At 35.1% G+C, this 16,366-nt stretch overlaps 1 protein-coding gene across 4 annotated transcripts in view; it reads right to left on the reverse strand.

The window, feature by feature from the left end:
• The window catches only part of MICU1 (Mitochondrial calcium uptake 1), a 308,863-nt gene that overhangs the window by 224,211 nt on the left and 68,286 nt on the right, over positions 1-16,366 (reverse strand). The window lies entirely within an intron of this gene.

Here is a 16,366-nt window from a genome sequence, read left to right on the forward strand (position 1 = left end):
AAGTGATCACTTTGCAAGGGTATAATCATCCACGTGGTGACTTTGCAGTTACTGAGGTGACAGACTGATGTGAGCATTGAGGTAGAAGAACTGGAGGTACCTGGTATATTGAAAAATATCAATGTGAATACAGCAGTGGGAATGGACAGTATGCCTGCTTGTGTGCTACAAGAATGTGCAAGCGAGCTGACAGTGCCTCTGACGAAGTTGTTTAATCAAGTCTCAGCTCTGACAAAGTTCCAAAGGAGAAGAAAGAGGGTAAGATAGTTCCATTACATAATAGTAGCTCCAAGACAGAATTAGCAAATTACAGACCAATTAGTATCTCTGGAGTGGTGGTTAAAGTATTGGAAAAGTTGGTTAAATGTAAAATTAAAAAATGGGTGGATAGAAATATGATACTTCATAGGGGACAGCATGGCTTTAGGAAAGGTAGGTCCTGCCTCAGTAATTTATTCACATTTTATAATAAGGTGACAGCAGAACTGAATAAAGAAAATGGCCACATCATGATACTGCTGGACTTTGCAAAGGCATTTGACAGAATACTGCATGGAAAACTATTACATAAGTTGGAGCAAATGGGAATGGATATGAGGCTGATAGACATTAGAGGATGGTGTACAGCGGAGTAAAATCAAGGCAAATGAGGAGTGTCCCAGGATTCTGTACTAGGACCATTACTCTTTAATTTGTATATTAATGATATAGCAGAAGATTTGAAGGGAGACATTAAGTTGTTTGCTGATTACCCAAAACTAGGGAGGGCAATAGTTTATATATATATATATATAATATATTAACTATTGTTAATATAATAGTTAATATAATAATAATGTACTTTGGGATGAAAAAGATTACACACTTCGTACCATATTGATGATACTAGTTTACAGGGAACTGATGAGGATAAAGATCTGGGGGAGGGGAGGGGGGGGAATGGTGGTTACAGAATTAAAATTCAGAGGACATATATATAACAAGAGTTAGCAAAATAACTCAGAGGATTACTTAGATACTGAGGCACACATTGACAAGTAAAGATAGAGAGGTTATTATACCTCTTTATAAGGCTCTGATTTGGTCACATGACTGTTGTACATAGATTTAGTCACCTATGTTTCTTGGAGATCAGGAGGTTATGGAGAGGATTCAGACAAGTGACCAAGCTGGTGGCAGGTCTGTGGAATGTTCCCAATGAAGACAGACTGAGAGTGTGTGGGTTGCAGAGATTAGCTAAGAGGCAGAGGAGAGGGGAGATGATAGAAACTTATAAGTTATTAAAATGATACTATAATGCTACAGAAGAAATTTTTCAATACATGGGGAGCAGGGGGGAAAAAAAGGGGTCACACTTGGAAGCTGTCTAAGTGTGGTTAGACTAGATTCTTTTTTTGGAGAGTGGTGAATGAGTGGAATGGGCTGTCAGAGGTGATTGTGAGCATATAGTGTTAGCACCCCAACTCTGAACAGGTTGAAGGAGATGTACTGTATGATAGGTATTGTGTTAACGGATAGAGTGGGTCTCCCACAACGAGTCTCTTGACACCATAGAGTGCCCATATAAATAATAATAACATTAATTTACTTCAACATGAAAACATTACTTTTACCCAATTGTTTATATAGAAAGTGCCTATTCAAGAAACTAAAAAAAAAAAAAAAAAAAAAAAATTTTTTTTTTAAGACTTTATTAGTTGGAGAGGAAGATACATAAAAAATACTGAAATTTTATGTCATCATAGAGAAATATGAAGATTTTCAGTGTAACATTATAATACATAATAACGTAATATAATAATAATTATCATTATTAAGTTGAAATTCCAGTGGCTTGTTGTTAAGAGCCTTATCTTAAATCAACTCTGGGCAGCATACATACAGGATATAAGTTGTCGTCCAGTAGCATCCTCTAGCAAGAGGGTTGCAGCAGATGAGCAGCTCTTCTCCATTTCTCTCTGTATATACACACATTAACGAATTAGGCTATGAGACAAGGGATACTATAATCTTGTAACAATGAACTGCCTAAATATCTCATTCCTACATTCAACATTTGCCATGGGTTGAGTGAATTAAAAAATAATTTGTAATTCAAAAATCTCTTTGTAAAATATATTTGTGTTTTGTCTCAATATGAAGAAGTACACAACAGAGCTGTATAAAACTAGTCATTTTATTAAAGTGTTTTGCTTTTCTATGTGGTTTTCAACAATAATTAAAAATTTATGATTATCACTATCATTATATAGTATCCGAAAGTGTCTGATGAAGAATTACACAGAGCCATATACATCTGTTTATATATTATTATCAGTGGTGCACCTAAAGGGGAGACCCTTCCCCCCCCCCTTCAAAGAAAAAGGAAAAAACAGTAGAAAATTTTCCAAAAATCTTTTCCTAATTAAATTTTTTTTAAAATTTATGTTGTGTTGTGTCTTCTATTTCTATACTACTTATGAATTAGCAATCGTTGCAGATGCTCAGACATAGGTCGTATGTGACACGTAGAGTGGATTCTCAAATCGTCTACTCAACTCGCCCACCAAGATTAAATCCTGAGTGCACTACTGATTATTATTACATGACACTTCCAATGAGTTCAAAGACTCATCAAGGGAGGGCACCCATTCCACAACTCTCTGTCTTCACCATTCAAATTCACTAACTACAGTAAACTGCAACTACCATTATCATCTACACCAGCACTACCACTAGTATATTATATATATATATATATATATATATTTTATTTTATTTTTTTTTTTTATACAGACAATCACAAAAATTCATGCCCACAGCAGAATTTGAACCCACAGCTTTTTTTGGCTGGAGAGTGGCTATGCTAACCACTCAGCCAACCAGGCATTTGAACTTTTTCAGACATGAGGATGGATTTTAAGTGAAAGGTGATTGAAGGCCAGGTCATCTAAACATCTATATACAAAGCTGGGAGAGAATTTTGACCAGGGTTGGCTGAGTAGGTAGTATATCCACTCTCCAAACAAAAAGTTGTTGCTCTGAATCTCACAGTCATAAGGATGTTTTGTAAATAAGTAGTGGATGACATTAACATTGTGTGAGACCACACAATGGCTTGAAAACAGTTTCATGTTTTCAAGGTTTTCATGTGACTAAGGGTAGATAATCTAACCTATATATATACATATACAGTAAACCCTCGATTTAAAGGACACCCCTTAGAGGCTAAGGGGGTGTCCGTTAAATCGAAAATCCGTTAAATTGCAAATTTTTTAAAATAAAAATATCTAACATTATACTGCAATTTTATCAATATTAGCACTGTAATAACAAAAAAATTGTTTTACACACAATTTTTAACACAATTTTCACACTTTTAGATAAGTTAATATGAAGTTAATGTTTGATGTTGAGACGCTTGGTTTAGGTAATCCTGCTTTGAAAAAACTATCAAGTTTTTTTTTGAACTTTTGAATTCTGCTGTTTTTTTATAATTAACTCCCTAAAATTATGAAAATATGTATGATAAAACTTCCGCAGAAAGTCATGCCACACGATAAAAGAACCAAATACAGTGCGATTGGTGTGATCATGTCCTAATCATTCGCCGAACTTGTTTTATGAGCGGCGACTCATTTATGTCGGCTAAATTACTACAGTGTTTTTAAAACATATGCTGGCCTATTTGCCAAAATTTGTTAAAAATAACAGGAAATTAATAGCAAAAAATAACCTGTTCATTTAATTATAAGCAAATCTTGGTTAAAAGCATTTTAAAATTAACAGGGTTGTTAATTTTCACGTGACATACGGACCGGAAATTTTGTCCATTGAATCCGAAGTCCGTTAAATCGAGGGTTTACTGTGTATATGTATGTTTATATATCATCATCATTATCATCATCATAAAATTCCTGACATGTATCCTCAAGGGGGTGTACAGGATATGATAGTACTACATGAAAAATTTACATTCGTTACTAATTTCCAATCTACAATTTTCTTCCAAATCAGTCTGTTACTTGTCAAGATTCCAACATTATCAGATCTTATATTTCCATCGTCCAAGGCACTTTGTACCGTATCAATCCACCTATATCTTGGTCTTCCTCTGGGTTGTTTTCCTGCCAACCTGACAGAGAACACTTGTTTTGCTAATCTTTCCTCGCCCATTCCGTTTAAGTGACCATACCACCTGAGATCAGCTCTGCTAACGCATTCCTGGATGCTGACAATGTCAAGTTCTTTCATAATATCCTCATTTTTAATATGATATTGCCATTGATGCCATCTGCTCATGCCTCTAATCTTTCTCAGGACTTTCATATCTGTGGTTTCTAGTCTTTGGTCAAGTGTTTTACTCCAGACCTAGCTATCAGATCCATAAGTTAAAACTGGTTTGAACACTGTCTTGTATACAGCTAATTTAGTGTTACGACTAATTTCTCTCTTATTCCATATGAATTTATTCAATTGACTTCCTACCATATCAGCTTTGTTGATTCTACTGTCTATTTCCATATTTAATTTACCATCTTCAGTAAAAATCGTGCCTAAGTAGCTGAAATGTTTTACTTGTGCCACAGGTTCCCCATTGACAACACAGTTGACATTTTCAACAATTCTACCTATTTTCATTGTCTTTGTCTTTTTAATGCTGACCTTCATACCATATCTATTACACAAGTTATTCAATTTAGCCAGGGAATCTTGCAAACTTGTAGCAGATTTATTTAGAAGAATAACATTGTCTGCATAAAGCAAAGAGCTGACATTAACATCTCCAATTCTGATATCATGTTTAATACCACTTTCCTTCATAATATGTACATCCTTGTCTCACACCAGATTTAACATTAAACCATCTTCCTGTACTTCCTTCAATTCTAACTGCTGATCACTTTCCTTCTCTTTAACTCAATTCCTCTATAAACCACTCTTTGATATCTTGTCCATCAGCCACCTTCCAATCAAAACTGCCAGATCCATATCCATTCCTATTTGCTCCAATTTACACAATCTATGTGAAATCTTGTCAAATTCTTTTGCAAAGCCTAGCAATATCACTGAGTAGCCATTTCCTTTATACAACTCCAATGTCACTTGATTATGAAAAAGTAAGCAAATTACTAAGGCAAGACCTACCCTTCAGAAATCATGTTGTCCCTTATAGAGTATCACATTCCTATCCACCCAGTCCTGAATTCTCTTTCACCAATTCTCCAATACCTTAACCACAAGTTCTGAGATGCTGACTTGCCTATAATTTGCTACTTTTGTCTTGAAGCCTCTTTTATGCAATGGGACTAATTTTGTCCTCTTTTCATTACATTGAGTTCTCAGTAATGCTGCTTAATTTAAGCCTCATTACTGAGAACTCAATGTAATGAAAAGAGGACAAAATTAGTCCCATTGCATAAAAGAGGCTTCAAGACAAAAGTAGCAAATTATAGGCAAGTCAGCATCTCAGAACTTGTGGTTAAGGTATTGGAGAATTGGTGAAAGAGAATTCAGGACTGGGTGGATAGGAATGTGATACTCTATAAGGGACAACATGATTTCTGAACAGAGGAGGTGTCAATGGAGTGGGTAGAAAAGGAAAGAGCAAAATAGTCCCCTTGCATAAAGGAGACTCCAAGATATAAGTAGCAAATTATATGCTGGTCAGCATCTCATCTCAGGAGTGGTTAAAGTATTGGAGAAATGGTTGAAAGACAGAATTCAGGACTCGGTGGATATTTATATGGGCCGATATGTCATCTAATCGTATGGCTGTGTTCTCATTGATGTTCTCCAATATTTTAAGCACCTCCACTTCTTCAACCTATATTCTCCTATCAGTTCGTGTCACATCTGACAATGCAATGTCACCACCTAGATGGTACACCCTGCAAAATGCTTACTCAGTGATTCAACTAGGTTTGGTTCTAGTTATCTCCCCACCATCAACACTTCTTAAAGCCATTTTTCCATAGTCATTCCTCCTTTTACTTGTCACATAGCAAAAGAATCTTTTAGGGTTTCTTTTGGCCTCATCAGCTATCTTTCTCTCATAATTAGATCTGGCCTTTCTTACCAGACCAGTCACCATTCTTGCCTGTGCCTTACACTGCTCATAGCATGCTGATCACTTTTTTCTTTATAATCTCTTCATAACCTTTTCTTATTGGGCAACTTTTATTTAATGAAGACATTCATCCATCTAACTTCTACCCAATTTATCCTTCTGACTCTAGGTACACATTGCAATACTGGTTTCTTCAAACACCCCATGACCACCTCCAATCCACTACTATCTCTTCTCTCCAAATTCTTACACCATGGAACTAATGAAAACCGACTCCTCAGCTTCTCATAATCACCTGCTTTTCATAATCATACATATATCCCTTCTTAATAGAATAATTGCTGCATATCTAGCAATCTCCCAGGTCAAGACTTGATAACTTTCTCCAAGTGGAAGCAGTAACTTGGAGAAAAACTTGGAAAATACATAATTTGTATTTTCCAAGTTTTTTCCCCCCCTCTGTAACTTGAAGCTATGGAACATTCCAGATTTGTTAATAGCATAAAAACCAATGTAAAGATAGGAAGAAGCAGTATTTCATCGTAACAGCTGAATACAGTTGGCATGGCAACACGACTTTAACTCAGTAACTTCGAGAGGGATAACATCGTGGGCTGTCACATTGGTGGAATGTCAATAAGTGCCATTGCCGCTCAACTTGAGCATCCAAAAATCAATGGCTAGTGATGTGATCAACAAATTGAAATGTTCTGCCATTATTAGTGCATGTAAACACCTAGGGCAGCCACTGGAAATGACTGAGAGGGACATGAAGGTGTTAAAACAGGTGGCAAGCAAAAACCAGCTACAATCAGCACAGACCATCCATGATGAGTTCCAGAACACCAGTAACACCATGGTGAGCACTAATACTGAACAAAAAGAACTCCATTTATTGGGTTTCCAATGAAAAAGCAACGGCACACAAACTGAACACCACAACAATGAAGAAGGTGGTTCGTTTGTCATATGCAAAGAGCATGTGAAGTGGACAACTGACCAGTGGAAAATGGTACTCAGGAGCAATGAATAAAGGTTCACCTCTTTCCAGTCTGAGAAGATCTGAAACAATGCAAAACAACTTTAAAACACATTCTTGTAGGACTCCTTTTTTAATATCTATCGATTGTGAAAGTTTGTTTTTACTATTGTAGATACTTAATTCCAATATATGTTTATTATTCTTAAATTGTTTGAGGAGTGTTCAATGTTTTCAATAGCTTTTTATAAGGTTATCATAAGAAACAATATCATATACTTTTTCAAAATTATAAAATAGAAGTAGACCAGTTTTACGAGGGTGGTCTGAAAAGTTCTCGGCCTCAACCATTGATGGCAGCATTATCAGCAAGTTTTTTTTTTTTTTTTTTTTTTTTTTTTCTCCCTAAGTTGGTACATCTATAATAAGCATCCATGTGAAATTGCAAGTCATTCTATCAAGTAGTTTGTTCTATACAACTGTATGAAGCAAAAGTGTTGTCTGAATCCCTTTGAAATGGATTACATAAAAATTACATTTTTATCCATTTTATCCACTTTTTTTACAAAGAATTTTTTTTACAAAATTCTTTGTAAAAAAAGGTTTAACACCAAAAGAAATTCATAGAAGTTTATGGGTACTCTTCTCCTTCATTTTCAACAATTAAGAAATGGGCTGCCGAGTTTAAACGTGGCTGTAACAGTCTTGAAGATGATCCACATGAAGGACATCCAAAAAGTGTAACACCAGAAATCATTGATCAAGTGCCGATATGGTATTGGATGACTAGCAGGTCAGAGTGTGTGAAATTGCTAAGACTATAGGCATTTCAGAAGAATGTGTAGTGAAAAAGCTTTGCGCAAGATGGGTGGCATGCTTGCTTACAGCAGATCAAAAATGCACTTGCATGAAAATCTCTGAACAGTGCTTGGAGATTTTAACAAGAATAAAACTGATTTTGTGCATCGATTTATTACTATGGATGAGACTTGGATTCATCATAACACACACAGAATCCAAACAGCAGTCAAAACAGTGGACAGAAGCCAGCTGTTCAGCACCAAAGAAGACAAAGTCGTTCCATCAGCAGGAAAAGTAACGGCATCGGTGTTTTGGGATGCTAAAGGCATTTTGTTTATTAATTATCTTGAAAAGGGTAAAACAATAACGGAGGAATATTATTCTGATCTTTTAACCAGACCAGATGAGAAAAGACCTGGTTCGCAGAAGAAAAAAAATCATCTTTCATCAAGACCTGCCCACAAAGGTATTTTGGCAATGGGAAAATTAAGGGATCTGCACTATGAATTGTTGGAACATCCATCCTATTCCTCAGATTTGGCTCCCTCTGACTTCTATCTCTTCCCAAAACTAAAACTCTTCCTCACTGGTCAGCGTTTTTCTTCAATCAAGAGGTGATGCAGCTGTAGAGGGGTATTTTGCAGATCTTACTGAGAACCACTACAGAGACAGGATAATGGTGCTGGATCATCGCTGGAATAAATGTACTAGTCTTAACGGAGATTATGTTGAAAAATAAAAATAATTTTGAAATTATAAATTCGTTTTTTCATTGTTAGGCCGAGAACTTTTGAGACCGCCCTCATATTTGTATTTATTCATTTTTTATAGCAATTAATCTTTCTCATAACATTCTGAAATTCAATAATGCATGCAATTCAATAACCCACTTCTGAATTCATATTATTTTTCAGCTGTTATTTTATTTATCAGATTATGACGTCTATTCAATATTATTTTAAGAAATAATTTCACTTCGTTGCTCATTAGGCCAATTTCTCTATAATCAGAACAGCAAGTGACTGGTTTTTCAGTATAAGGATGATCATTATTATCCCAACACCCCATGGAGTCAAAGACTCATCTAGGAGGTCCCTTTGTCATACACACAGCTCATCGCACCGCACCTTAAACACGTTCAAATTCTCTGTAGACACCACACTCTCAGACAAGGCATTCCAATCATTCACAACTCTGAATGCAAAAAACCTGCTTCTCACTCCCTCGTTATACAGTTTCCAGGGATGACATCTTGTTCTCCCTTGATCACCCACCATTTTATGAAAAATTGATTCTGTAACAACCCCCATACCAACTTGTATGTTTCTGTCATATCACCCCTCTTCCTCTTATCCACTAGACTCTGTAAATTGCATCTTCTCAGGCCGTGGGTTAGCACATCCGCTCTCCAGACAAAAGGCTGCGGGTTCGAATCCCACCATGGGAATGGATGTTTGTGATGCTCTGTGAAAATACTAGTGGTGATGGTGGGCAGTAAATGACATTGATGTAGTTAGTGGATTGAATGGTGAAGATGGAGAGTTGTTGAGTGGGTGCCCACCCTCAATTAGTCTTTGGACTCGTTGAAGGTGTCACGTAACAATAATAATAATTTGTATAGTGTTAGTGTTTTGGTTAAGTTCTCTCTTATTCCATATTAATTTATTCAACTAGCTTCCCACCATGCAACTTTACTTTGTTTATTTCCATATTTAATTTACTATATTCACTAAATTGTGCCTAAATAGCAAATGCTTGACTTGTTCCATTGGTTCTCCAATGAGAATGAAGATGATGATTTCAATGTTCCTGCGTATTTTCAGTCTTTATCATGCTAATTTCCATGCCAAGTTTGCAACAGTAGTTAATAACTTTAATTAAGGAATTATGCCGAAACAAGTTTGCGGTTTCTGTGATTTTGGACAAGTTCAACATCGTTTCAGTACAATGGCCATGTAACAAAGAACATAAACAAATTATAGTTTAGCAAAAACTATTAATTTCATGAACTGACAGATTCACTTTGTCCAGAGCTTACTAATGTTACAAAAAAAAAGGTTAAAAAAATAGCAAGTTTAACATAACTTTAGGCAATGAAAGATATCTTGAAAGAATATATAGATTAAAAATGAAATGCATTTTATTAATTTTTAATCTTAATTTGTAATTTATTTTTTAATCTGTTTTGTTCTTTCACTGCCTAATGTTGTTAACCCTCACAGTATTATTTCTTTTTTTTTTTTTTTTTTTTTTTTTTTTGCAATATCAATAAACTCTTGATTTCTCTGAAGTGGACCTGTGAAACTGGTACATTTTATGCTCAAGTATAATTTGTTTATATTGTTTAGGTTATGTGGTCATTTTACTGAAACTAGGACAAACTTCTATGGAATTTATTTCAGAGCATAACATCAGTTGCATCATATAATGAGCCGAGTTTAATATCTCAGATTTTGTTATCAGACATGATGCTACTTTTCTTCATAATGATAACAAATAAGATTGGAGAAAGTGTAACACACTCCAACACTTGATTTTAAATCAAATTATCTTCCTATACTTCTCTCGATTCTAAATGCTAACTTACAAATATACACTACTCTGTTGAATGATATCATATCCAGTATACACCATACATATACTGTCGTGTTTGAAACTTTTCTCTTTTCGTTTTGTTATTTCTTTTTCAGATCTACAAAACTTAAATATGGATCTCTGTTTATATTCCCATGATTTCTCAATTCTCTGACTTAAAGTAAAAAATATGATCCTGACAACCACTACTGGCCTGAACTCAACTTGTTCTTCTCCAACTCTGCCTTCTATAATTTTTTTTCAGTCTCCTCCTCTTCTCAAGAATGCTTGCCTAAATAACTGGAACACACTCAGTATGGAAAGTTCTGTAATTCTCACTTTCAGTTTTATTTTCTTTATATGAATACTTGTCAGAATTCTACTCCAATCTTCACAAATTTTCTGATCACACATTCTGAAGGATGTGCAGCCACTGTAAAACTTTTATACTTCCAAAATTGGAGTATTTTGCATTTCTAGTCAAATATACAGTAGCGAACAAATTAATTCGAACAGCCAAATTTTTGTCAAGTTTTTGTTTCAGTTCACTATTTTGATTGAATGCTATGTGTTTTAACTGTCTCTACTATGTTTATTAATAGCATTGTTCATTTTAATAGTGTAAACAAGCTGACATTCATAGTGTTTTATTCATTTTGTGTAGCTATAAAATGGATACATTTCCAAGAAAGTGTTCAAAAATATGTACTCTTTCTCACCACACAACCATGACTCAAAGACAAACTGCAAATGAGCGTGGTGTTGGTTTGAGTACTGTTAATGTGATATTAAAGAGGTTTAGGGAGACAGGTACTTTTCCCCTGAAGGAAAAGGAAAATGTTGGCAAAAAAGGAAAACTACACTTACTCAAGATAGTTTACTAGTTAGGGAAAGCAAAATGAATCCAAGATTGTCTACTGTATACTTAAACAGAGACTTGGCAGTTAGTGGGATTAATGTTTCTGGCATGATATCGAAGATTGTTGGAAGCAGGGAGGACTGCCCACATACTAAACAACTGTTGACAAAAATTATGGCAATTATGCAGAAAAAGAGGCTTTAGTGTACAAAAATTGAGCTGCTGAGAAGTGGAAGAAGATCGTATTCTTAGATGAGAGCCATTTCATTGTCCAAGGAGAGCAAGATCTCCATGTTCTCAAATCAGCAGCCAAGAAGACTTCTCCTGCCCACCTTCAACAAGCTCCTAAACCCAGCTAAAAAGATGTTCTGGAGTTGTTTTACACATGATGGTCCAGGATCACTTGTGCTATTGACGTTATGATGAAAAGTGACCAATACATAAAACTATTGGAGAAAAGAGTGGTCCCACAGATCCAGAAAGATAAAGTCATCTTCCAACAGGAAGATAAAGTCAACTTGGAAAATTAAATGGTGATACAAAGGATAACTTAATACAATCCATTACAAAACTATGGTTTTGGAATGTATAAATAAGAAAAATCTGTTCTATGTTGGCAGAGTCCATGCCTAAGTGAATTAACGAACTTATTAGGAAAAGAGGAGCACAAATAAATTAACGGATAAAGTTGGAGTTTAATTTTGTATTTATTTATTTTACAAAATAAAAATGTTTCCTGTAAAATGCGAGTGATTGGATTAACTTGTTTATTACTATATCATCTACTCCAGCTGCTGTTCTATTTCAGGATTTGATTGCTTTTTTTTTCTACCTTAAGTACTAATATTCTAGTAGTAAGATTATTATTATATGTCTGATTATTATATATGTCTGATTACTAATACTAACATACTAATATTATATGTCTGATTTCATTCCTCTTGAAAATCTACCAATAATTTGTCAATTCTTTTATCATTCAGCAACCTTTCAAAGTAACTGCTCCAGACATCAAGAATATCTTTTCAGTTTTCATGTCACCTTTATCATCTGATTCCTCTTAGAGTGCTACTTCCTCTATTTATCGTTTTGTCAACAACCTCCAACAACTATTTGCTTTTCATATTCTTATCAAATCTTCCCATGACTTTGGTTTAATTATCGTTATGACAGGCAACTCCAAGGAGTCAATAGACTCATCGAGGAAGGCCCTAACATCATGTCAAGAACAACTATTCGACATTCACACAGTATCTATCATACCTCGCCTTGAACTCATTCACAGTCATGGCACCCACAACAGACTCTGGCAGCTTATTCCACTCATTCACCACTAAAAACTTCCATCGAGGCAGATTTGAACCACCAACCTAGGGATTACTGAATTCTCTAACTACAGTCCACTGTTCTGCCAGCTGAGCTACCACCGGAGAATTACTTTTAGACACTGGTTCGCTTTCTTACATTTCTCCTCTGTATTCTCTCAGAGGCACATCCTTAATTGCTAGAAACTTTTCTTTTGATACACTTTATTTTTTTCATGATTGCCTTAACTTCCTGAGTCCACCATGCTATTCTGATTTTTCTATCCATGCTGATAATTTCACCACATGCCCCTCTGGCTGAATGAATAAAGTAGATGGCTGCCATCTTGAAAAGAATTTGTTTGTCTGAAAATGCAAATAAGAAATCAAGAAGCACACACCTTATTTATTAAAATGGCAATTAAAAATCAGAAATTGGACAATCTGAAATAAGCTGTAATTACTTTTAAAACTCTCCAAAATTGTAAAATTCTGTGGCTCTACCAAATAAAAATGGCTGCCATAATTAATAGGATACCAAGAAGGGTGAAAAAAAATTCCACCTAAAGATAGGGCAACAAAATAATCCACTCTCAATCAAAATCAAAAATTATTCATTTTCAGCCTCCTGATGATTTCACTTAGTATGATTCTATAGATATTTATAGTAATCTACAAATTATATTTACTAATTGTATCTAATATCAGCAATAAAATAAAAAATCTTAAATTCAGCATGCTATACAGGAAGCAACATAAAAAACAGCTGTGATAATGCTGCTTAAAAATTGCTTTCCTTTAAACAGAATAATCCAAAGGAATACTTTATTTTATACTCAGTTTCTTCAGAAATCATGAATTTTGTCATTCTCATAAGTGGGTCATATTATATTATGTGGTATACATTTTTATACCACTGATACTGCATCGTGAAAAAAAAAAAAAAAGTATTGTTGGCACCATTTAATGAAAGGAATTTATTACCCATACTTTTATTATTTAATTTATTAGCAATATTTTTACCCATACATGGGTTCAACATAAAAAATAACATAAAATTAAACTAAATGTTTAAAAAAATTACTCTGGATGTGGCTTATATATGAAGAAATATTAAATTTAAAGTATAATAAATCAAATCATGTAATCTGGAACCAGCTAAACAATTGCTACTGATATAAACTGAAGATAGCAAGAAATTATATACTTGGTTTAATCCTTCATCCAAGTGTAAGCAAACAAAGTTTGCACCTTAACTATTTTCAGGACTGGGACAACTGGTATATTGAAGCTAATGCCGTCACATCACTTGCCTTAGTATCCCATAATTATGAAATACTAAGGCAAGTGATGTGACGGCATTACCTTCAATATACCAGTTGCCCCAGTCCTGAAAATAGTTAAGGCGCAAACTTTGTTTTCTTACAATTGGATAAGGATTAAACCAAGTATATAATTTCTTGGTATCTTCAATTTATAGTATAACCAAGTGGAAAAACTTCCAAGTGCTACTGATACTTTTATCAGAAAACCATGGTAAATGTGAAAATTCAGCAATTGGAAGATCAGTCAAAAAGAAGTGGAGCTAGAACAGGAAATACAGAAATATCTTAATGTCAGTAATTGTTATTACTGACATTAAAAAAAAAAAAAAATGAGGCTGATCTGAATAATAAAATTTATTTTGGCACTAGGGATCAGAAAGAAAAGAAAAAGTAGCTTAGTATTGAAAGTGAAGACAAAATCTTGAATGACAAGCAATTTTGAATAGATTAATGTACGAAAATTTCAGAATAAGGAATTGGCCAGTATTTATGTAGTAGATGGCATTGGTGTAGTTGCAGTTAGAATGAGCTGTAGAGTAGGTGCCCTCCCTCAATGAGTCTCTGGACTCCCTGGAGGTGTCATAATAATCTACTTATTTATTACAATCAGGTGACAGTTTCATAAAGGAGATGGATACACAGTAGTATACTTAGATTTTGCAGAGACTTTTGATAGATTACCACATAAGTTGATAGTCAAATTAGAGCAAAAGGGGTTGGATATTAGACTAGTGAATTGGATCGGAGATTGGCTATCTGATAGGCATCAGTAAGTTGTGTATGGGGGAGCGATATCCAGGAAGAGGAAAGTCACTAGTGCCTCAGGTTAAATTGCTGTTTAACCTGCATGTTAATGATATTGGGGAGGATTTGGATGGGAATATTTAGTTGTTTGCAGAAGATGCAAAAGTTTATTTTTCACTTGGTTAGAGTATAATAAATTTAGTTTAATCCTTTATCCAAGTGTGAGCAAACAAAGTTTGTGCCTGAAAGTATCTTCAGGACTGGGGTAAGGTGGTACAACATCAGGGCAACTCGTTGCAAAGGTGGAGCAAGCAACCTACACTCCTGTCTCTGTATCTCCTATAATGCAAAACACATCTCCTTGCAGATATGTCTAATGTTATGCATTAAGGGAAGGGCCACTACCCAGACTAGTTTCGACCTTTATTGAGGTCTCTTCAGTGGGAGCCAGGCCCAAGTTGAGATACCAGGCAGAAGCATTAGCAGGTCATCTCTATCTATAGGAGTTGCCAAATGGTGTGCCACCCTTTTTTATTGAATTACTCTGGATTTAGAGAAAGATGTTGAAAGTTTATTTTTCACTTGGTTAGAGTATAATAAATTTAGTTTAATCCTTTATCCAAGTGTGAGCAAACAAAGGCTCCCACTGAAGAGACCTCAATAAAGGTCGAAACTAGTCTGGGTAGTGGCCCTTCCCTTAATGCATAACATTAGACATATTTGCAAGGAGACGTGTTTTGCATTATAGGAGATACTGAGACAGGAGTTGTGGTAGCTTGCTCCACCTTTGCAACGAGTTGCCCTAGTGTTGAACCACCTTACCCCAGTCCTGAAGATACTTTCAGGCGCAAACTTTGTTTGCTCACACTTGGATAAAGGATTAAACTAAATTTATTATACAGAAGATGCAAAGTTGGGATGAACTATGAGCAGTAGAACAGACGTTGTGACCTTACAAGAAGACTTGAATAAATTAAGTGATTGGGCACAGGAGTGCGGATGCCAGTTCAATGTTGCAAAATGTAAGATTTTAAAATTGGGGAAAGAAAGATGGGATGTAAAATTTACACTTGGTGGGGATATACTGCTGGAGATGGAGAAAATAAGAGATCTTGGGGTGATTGTGGATAAGGATCTAAAATTTAGAGGACACATTGCCAAAATTGTGAGGACAACACAATGAATTTTGAGGATGATGAAAAGGACACTAACTTGCAGAAGTGAAGATTCTTATTCCACTGTATAAGGCTCTGATTAGGACACACACATGGACTATTGTGCACAGAAGAATGATAATTTGGTCACCTGGTTTTCAAAAAGACAAAGATATGTTGGAAAAGATCCAGAGGTGGCTGACTAAGGTAGTTTCTGATCTCTGGAATGTTGAATATGAAGAAAGGTTGAGAAGATACAATTTACAGTCTAGTGGATAGGAGGAAGAGGGGTGATATGATATGGCATACAAGTTGGTAAGGGGTTGTTATAGGATCAATGTTGAAGAGGTTTTTCATAAAGTGGTGGGAGATCAGGATGTCTGCAGAGAATCTGAATGTGTTTAAGGCACAGTATCACCATAGTGAGCTGTGTGTATGATAAAGGAAGTTCCTAGATGAGTCTTTGACTCCATGGGATCTTAGGATGATAATAATAATAATAGCAGTCATTTTTATTCACTTTACAAAAAGAATTACAATATCCAAGGATTTTAAAATTAAAACACAGCTTATTTTT

The sequence above is a fragment of the Typopeltis vanoorti genome, chromosome 14, assembly GCF_054136105.1.
Source record: "Typopeltis vanoorti isolate ZY-2024b chromosome 14, IOZ_Tvanoo_1.0, whole genome shotgun sequence".
NCBI classification, from domain to species: domain Eukaryota; kingdom Metazoa; phylum Arthropoda; class Arachnida; order Uropygi; family Thelyphonidae; genus Typopeltis; species Typopeltis vanoorti.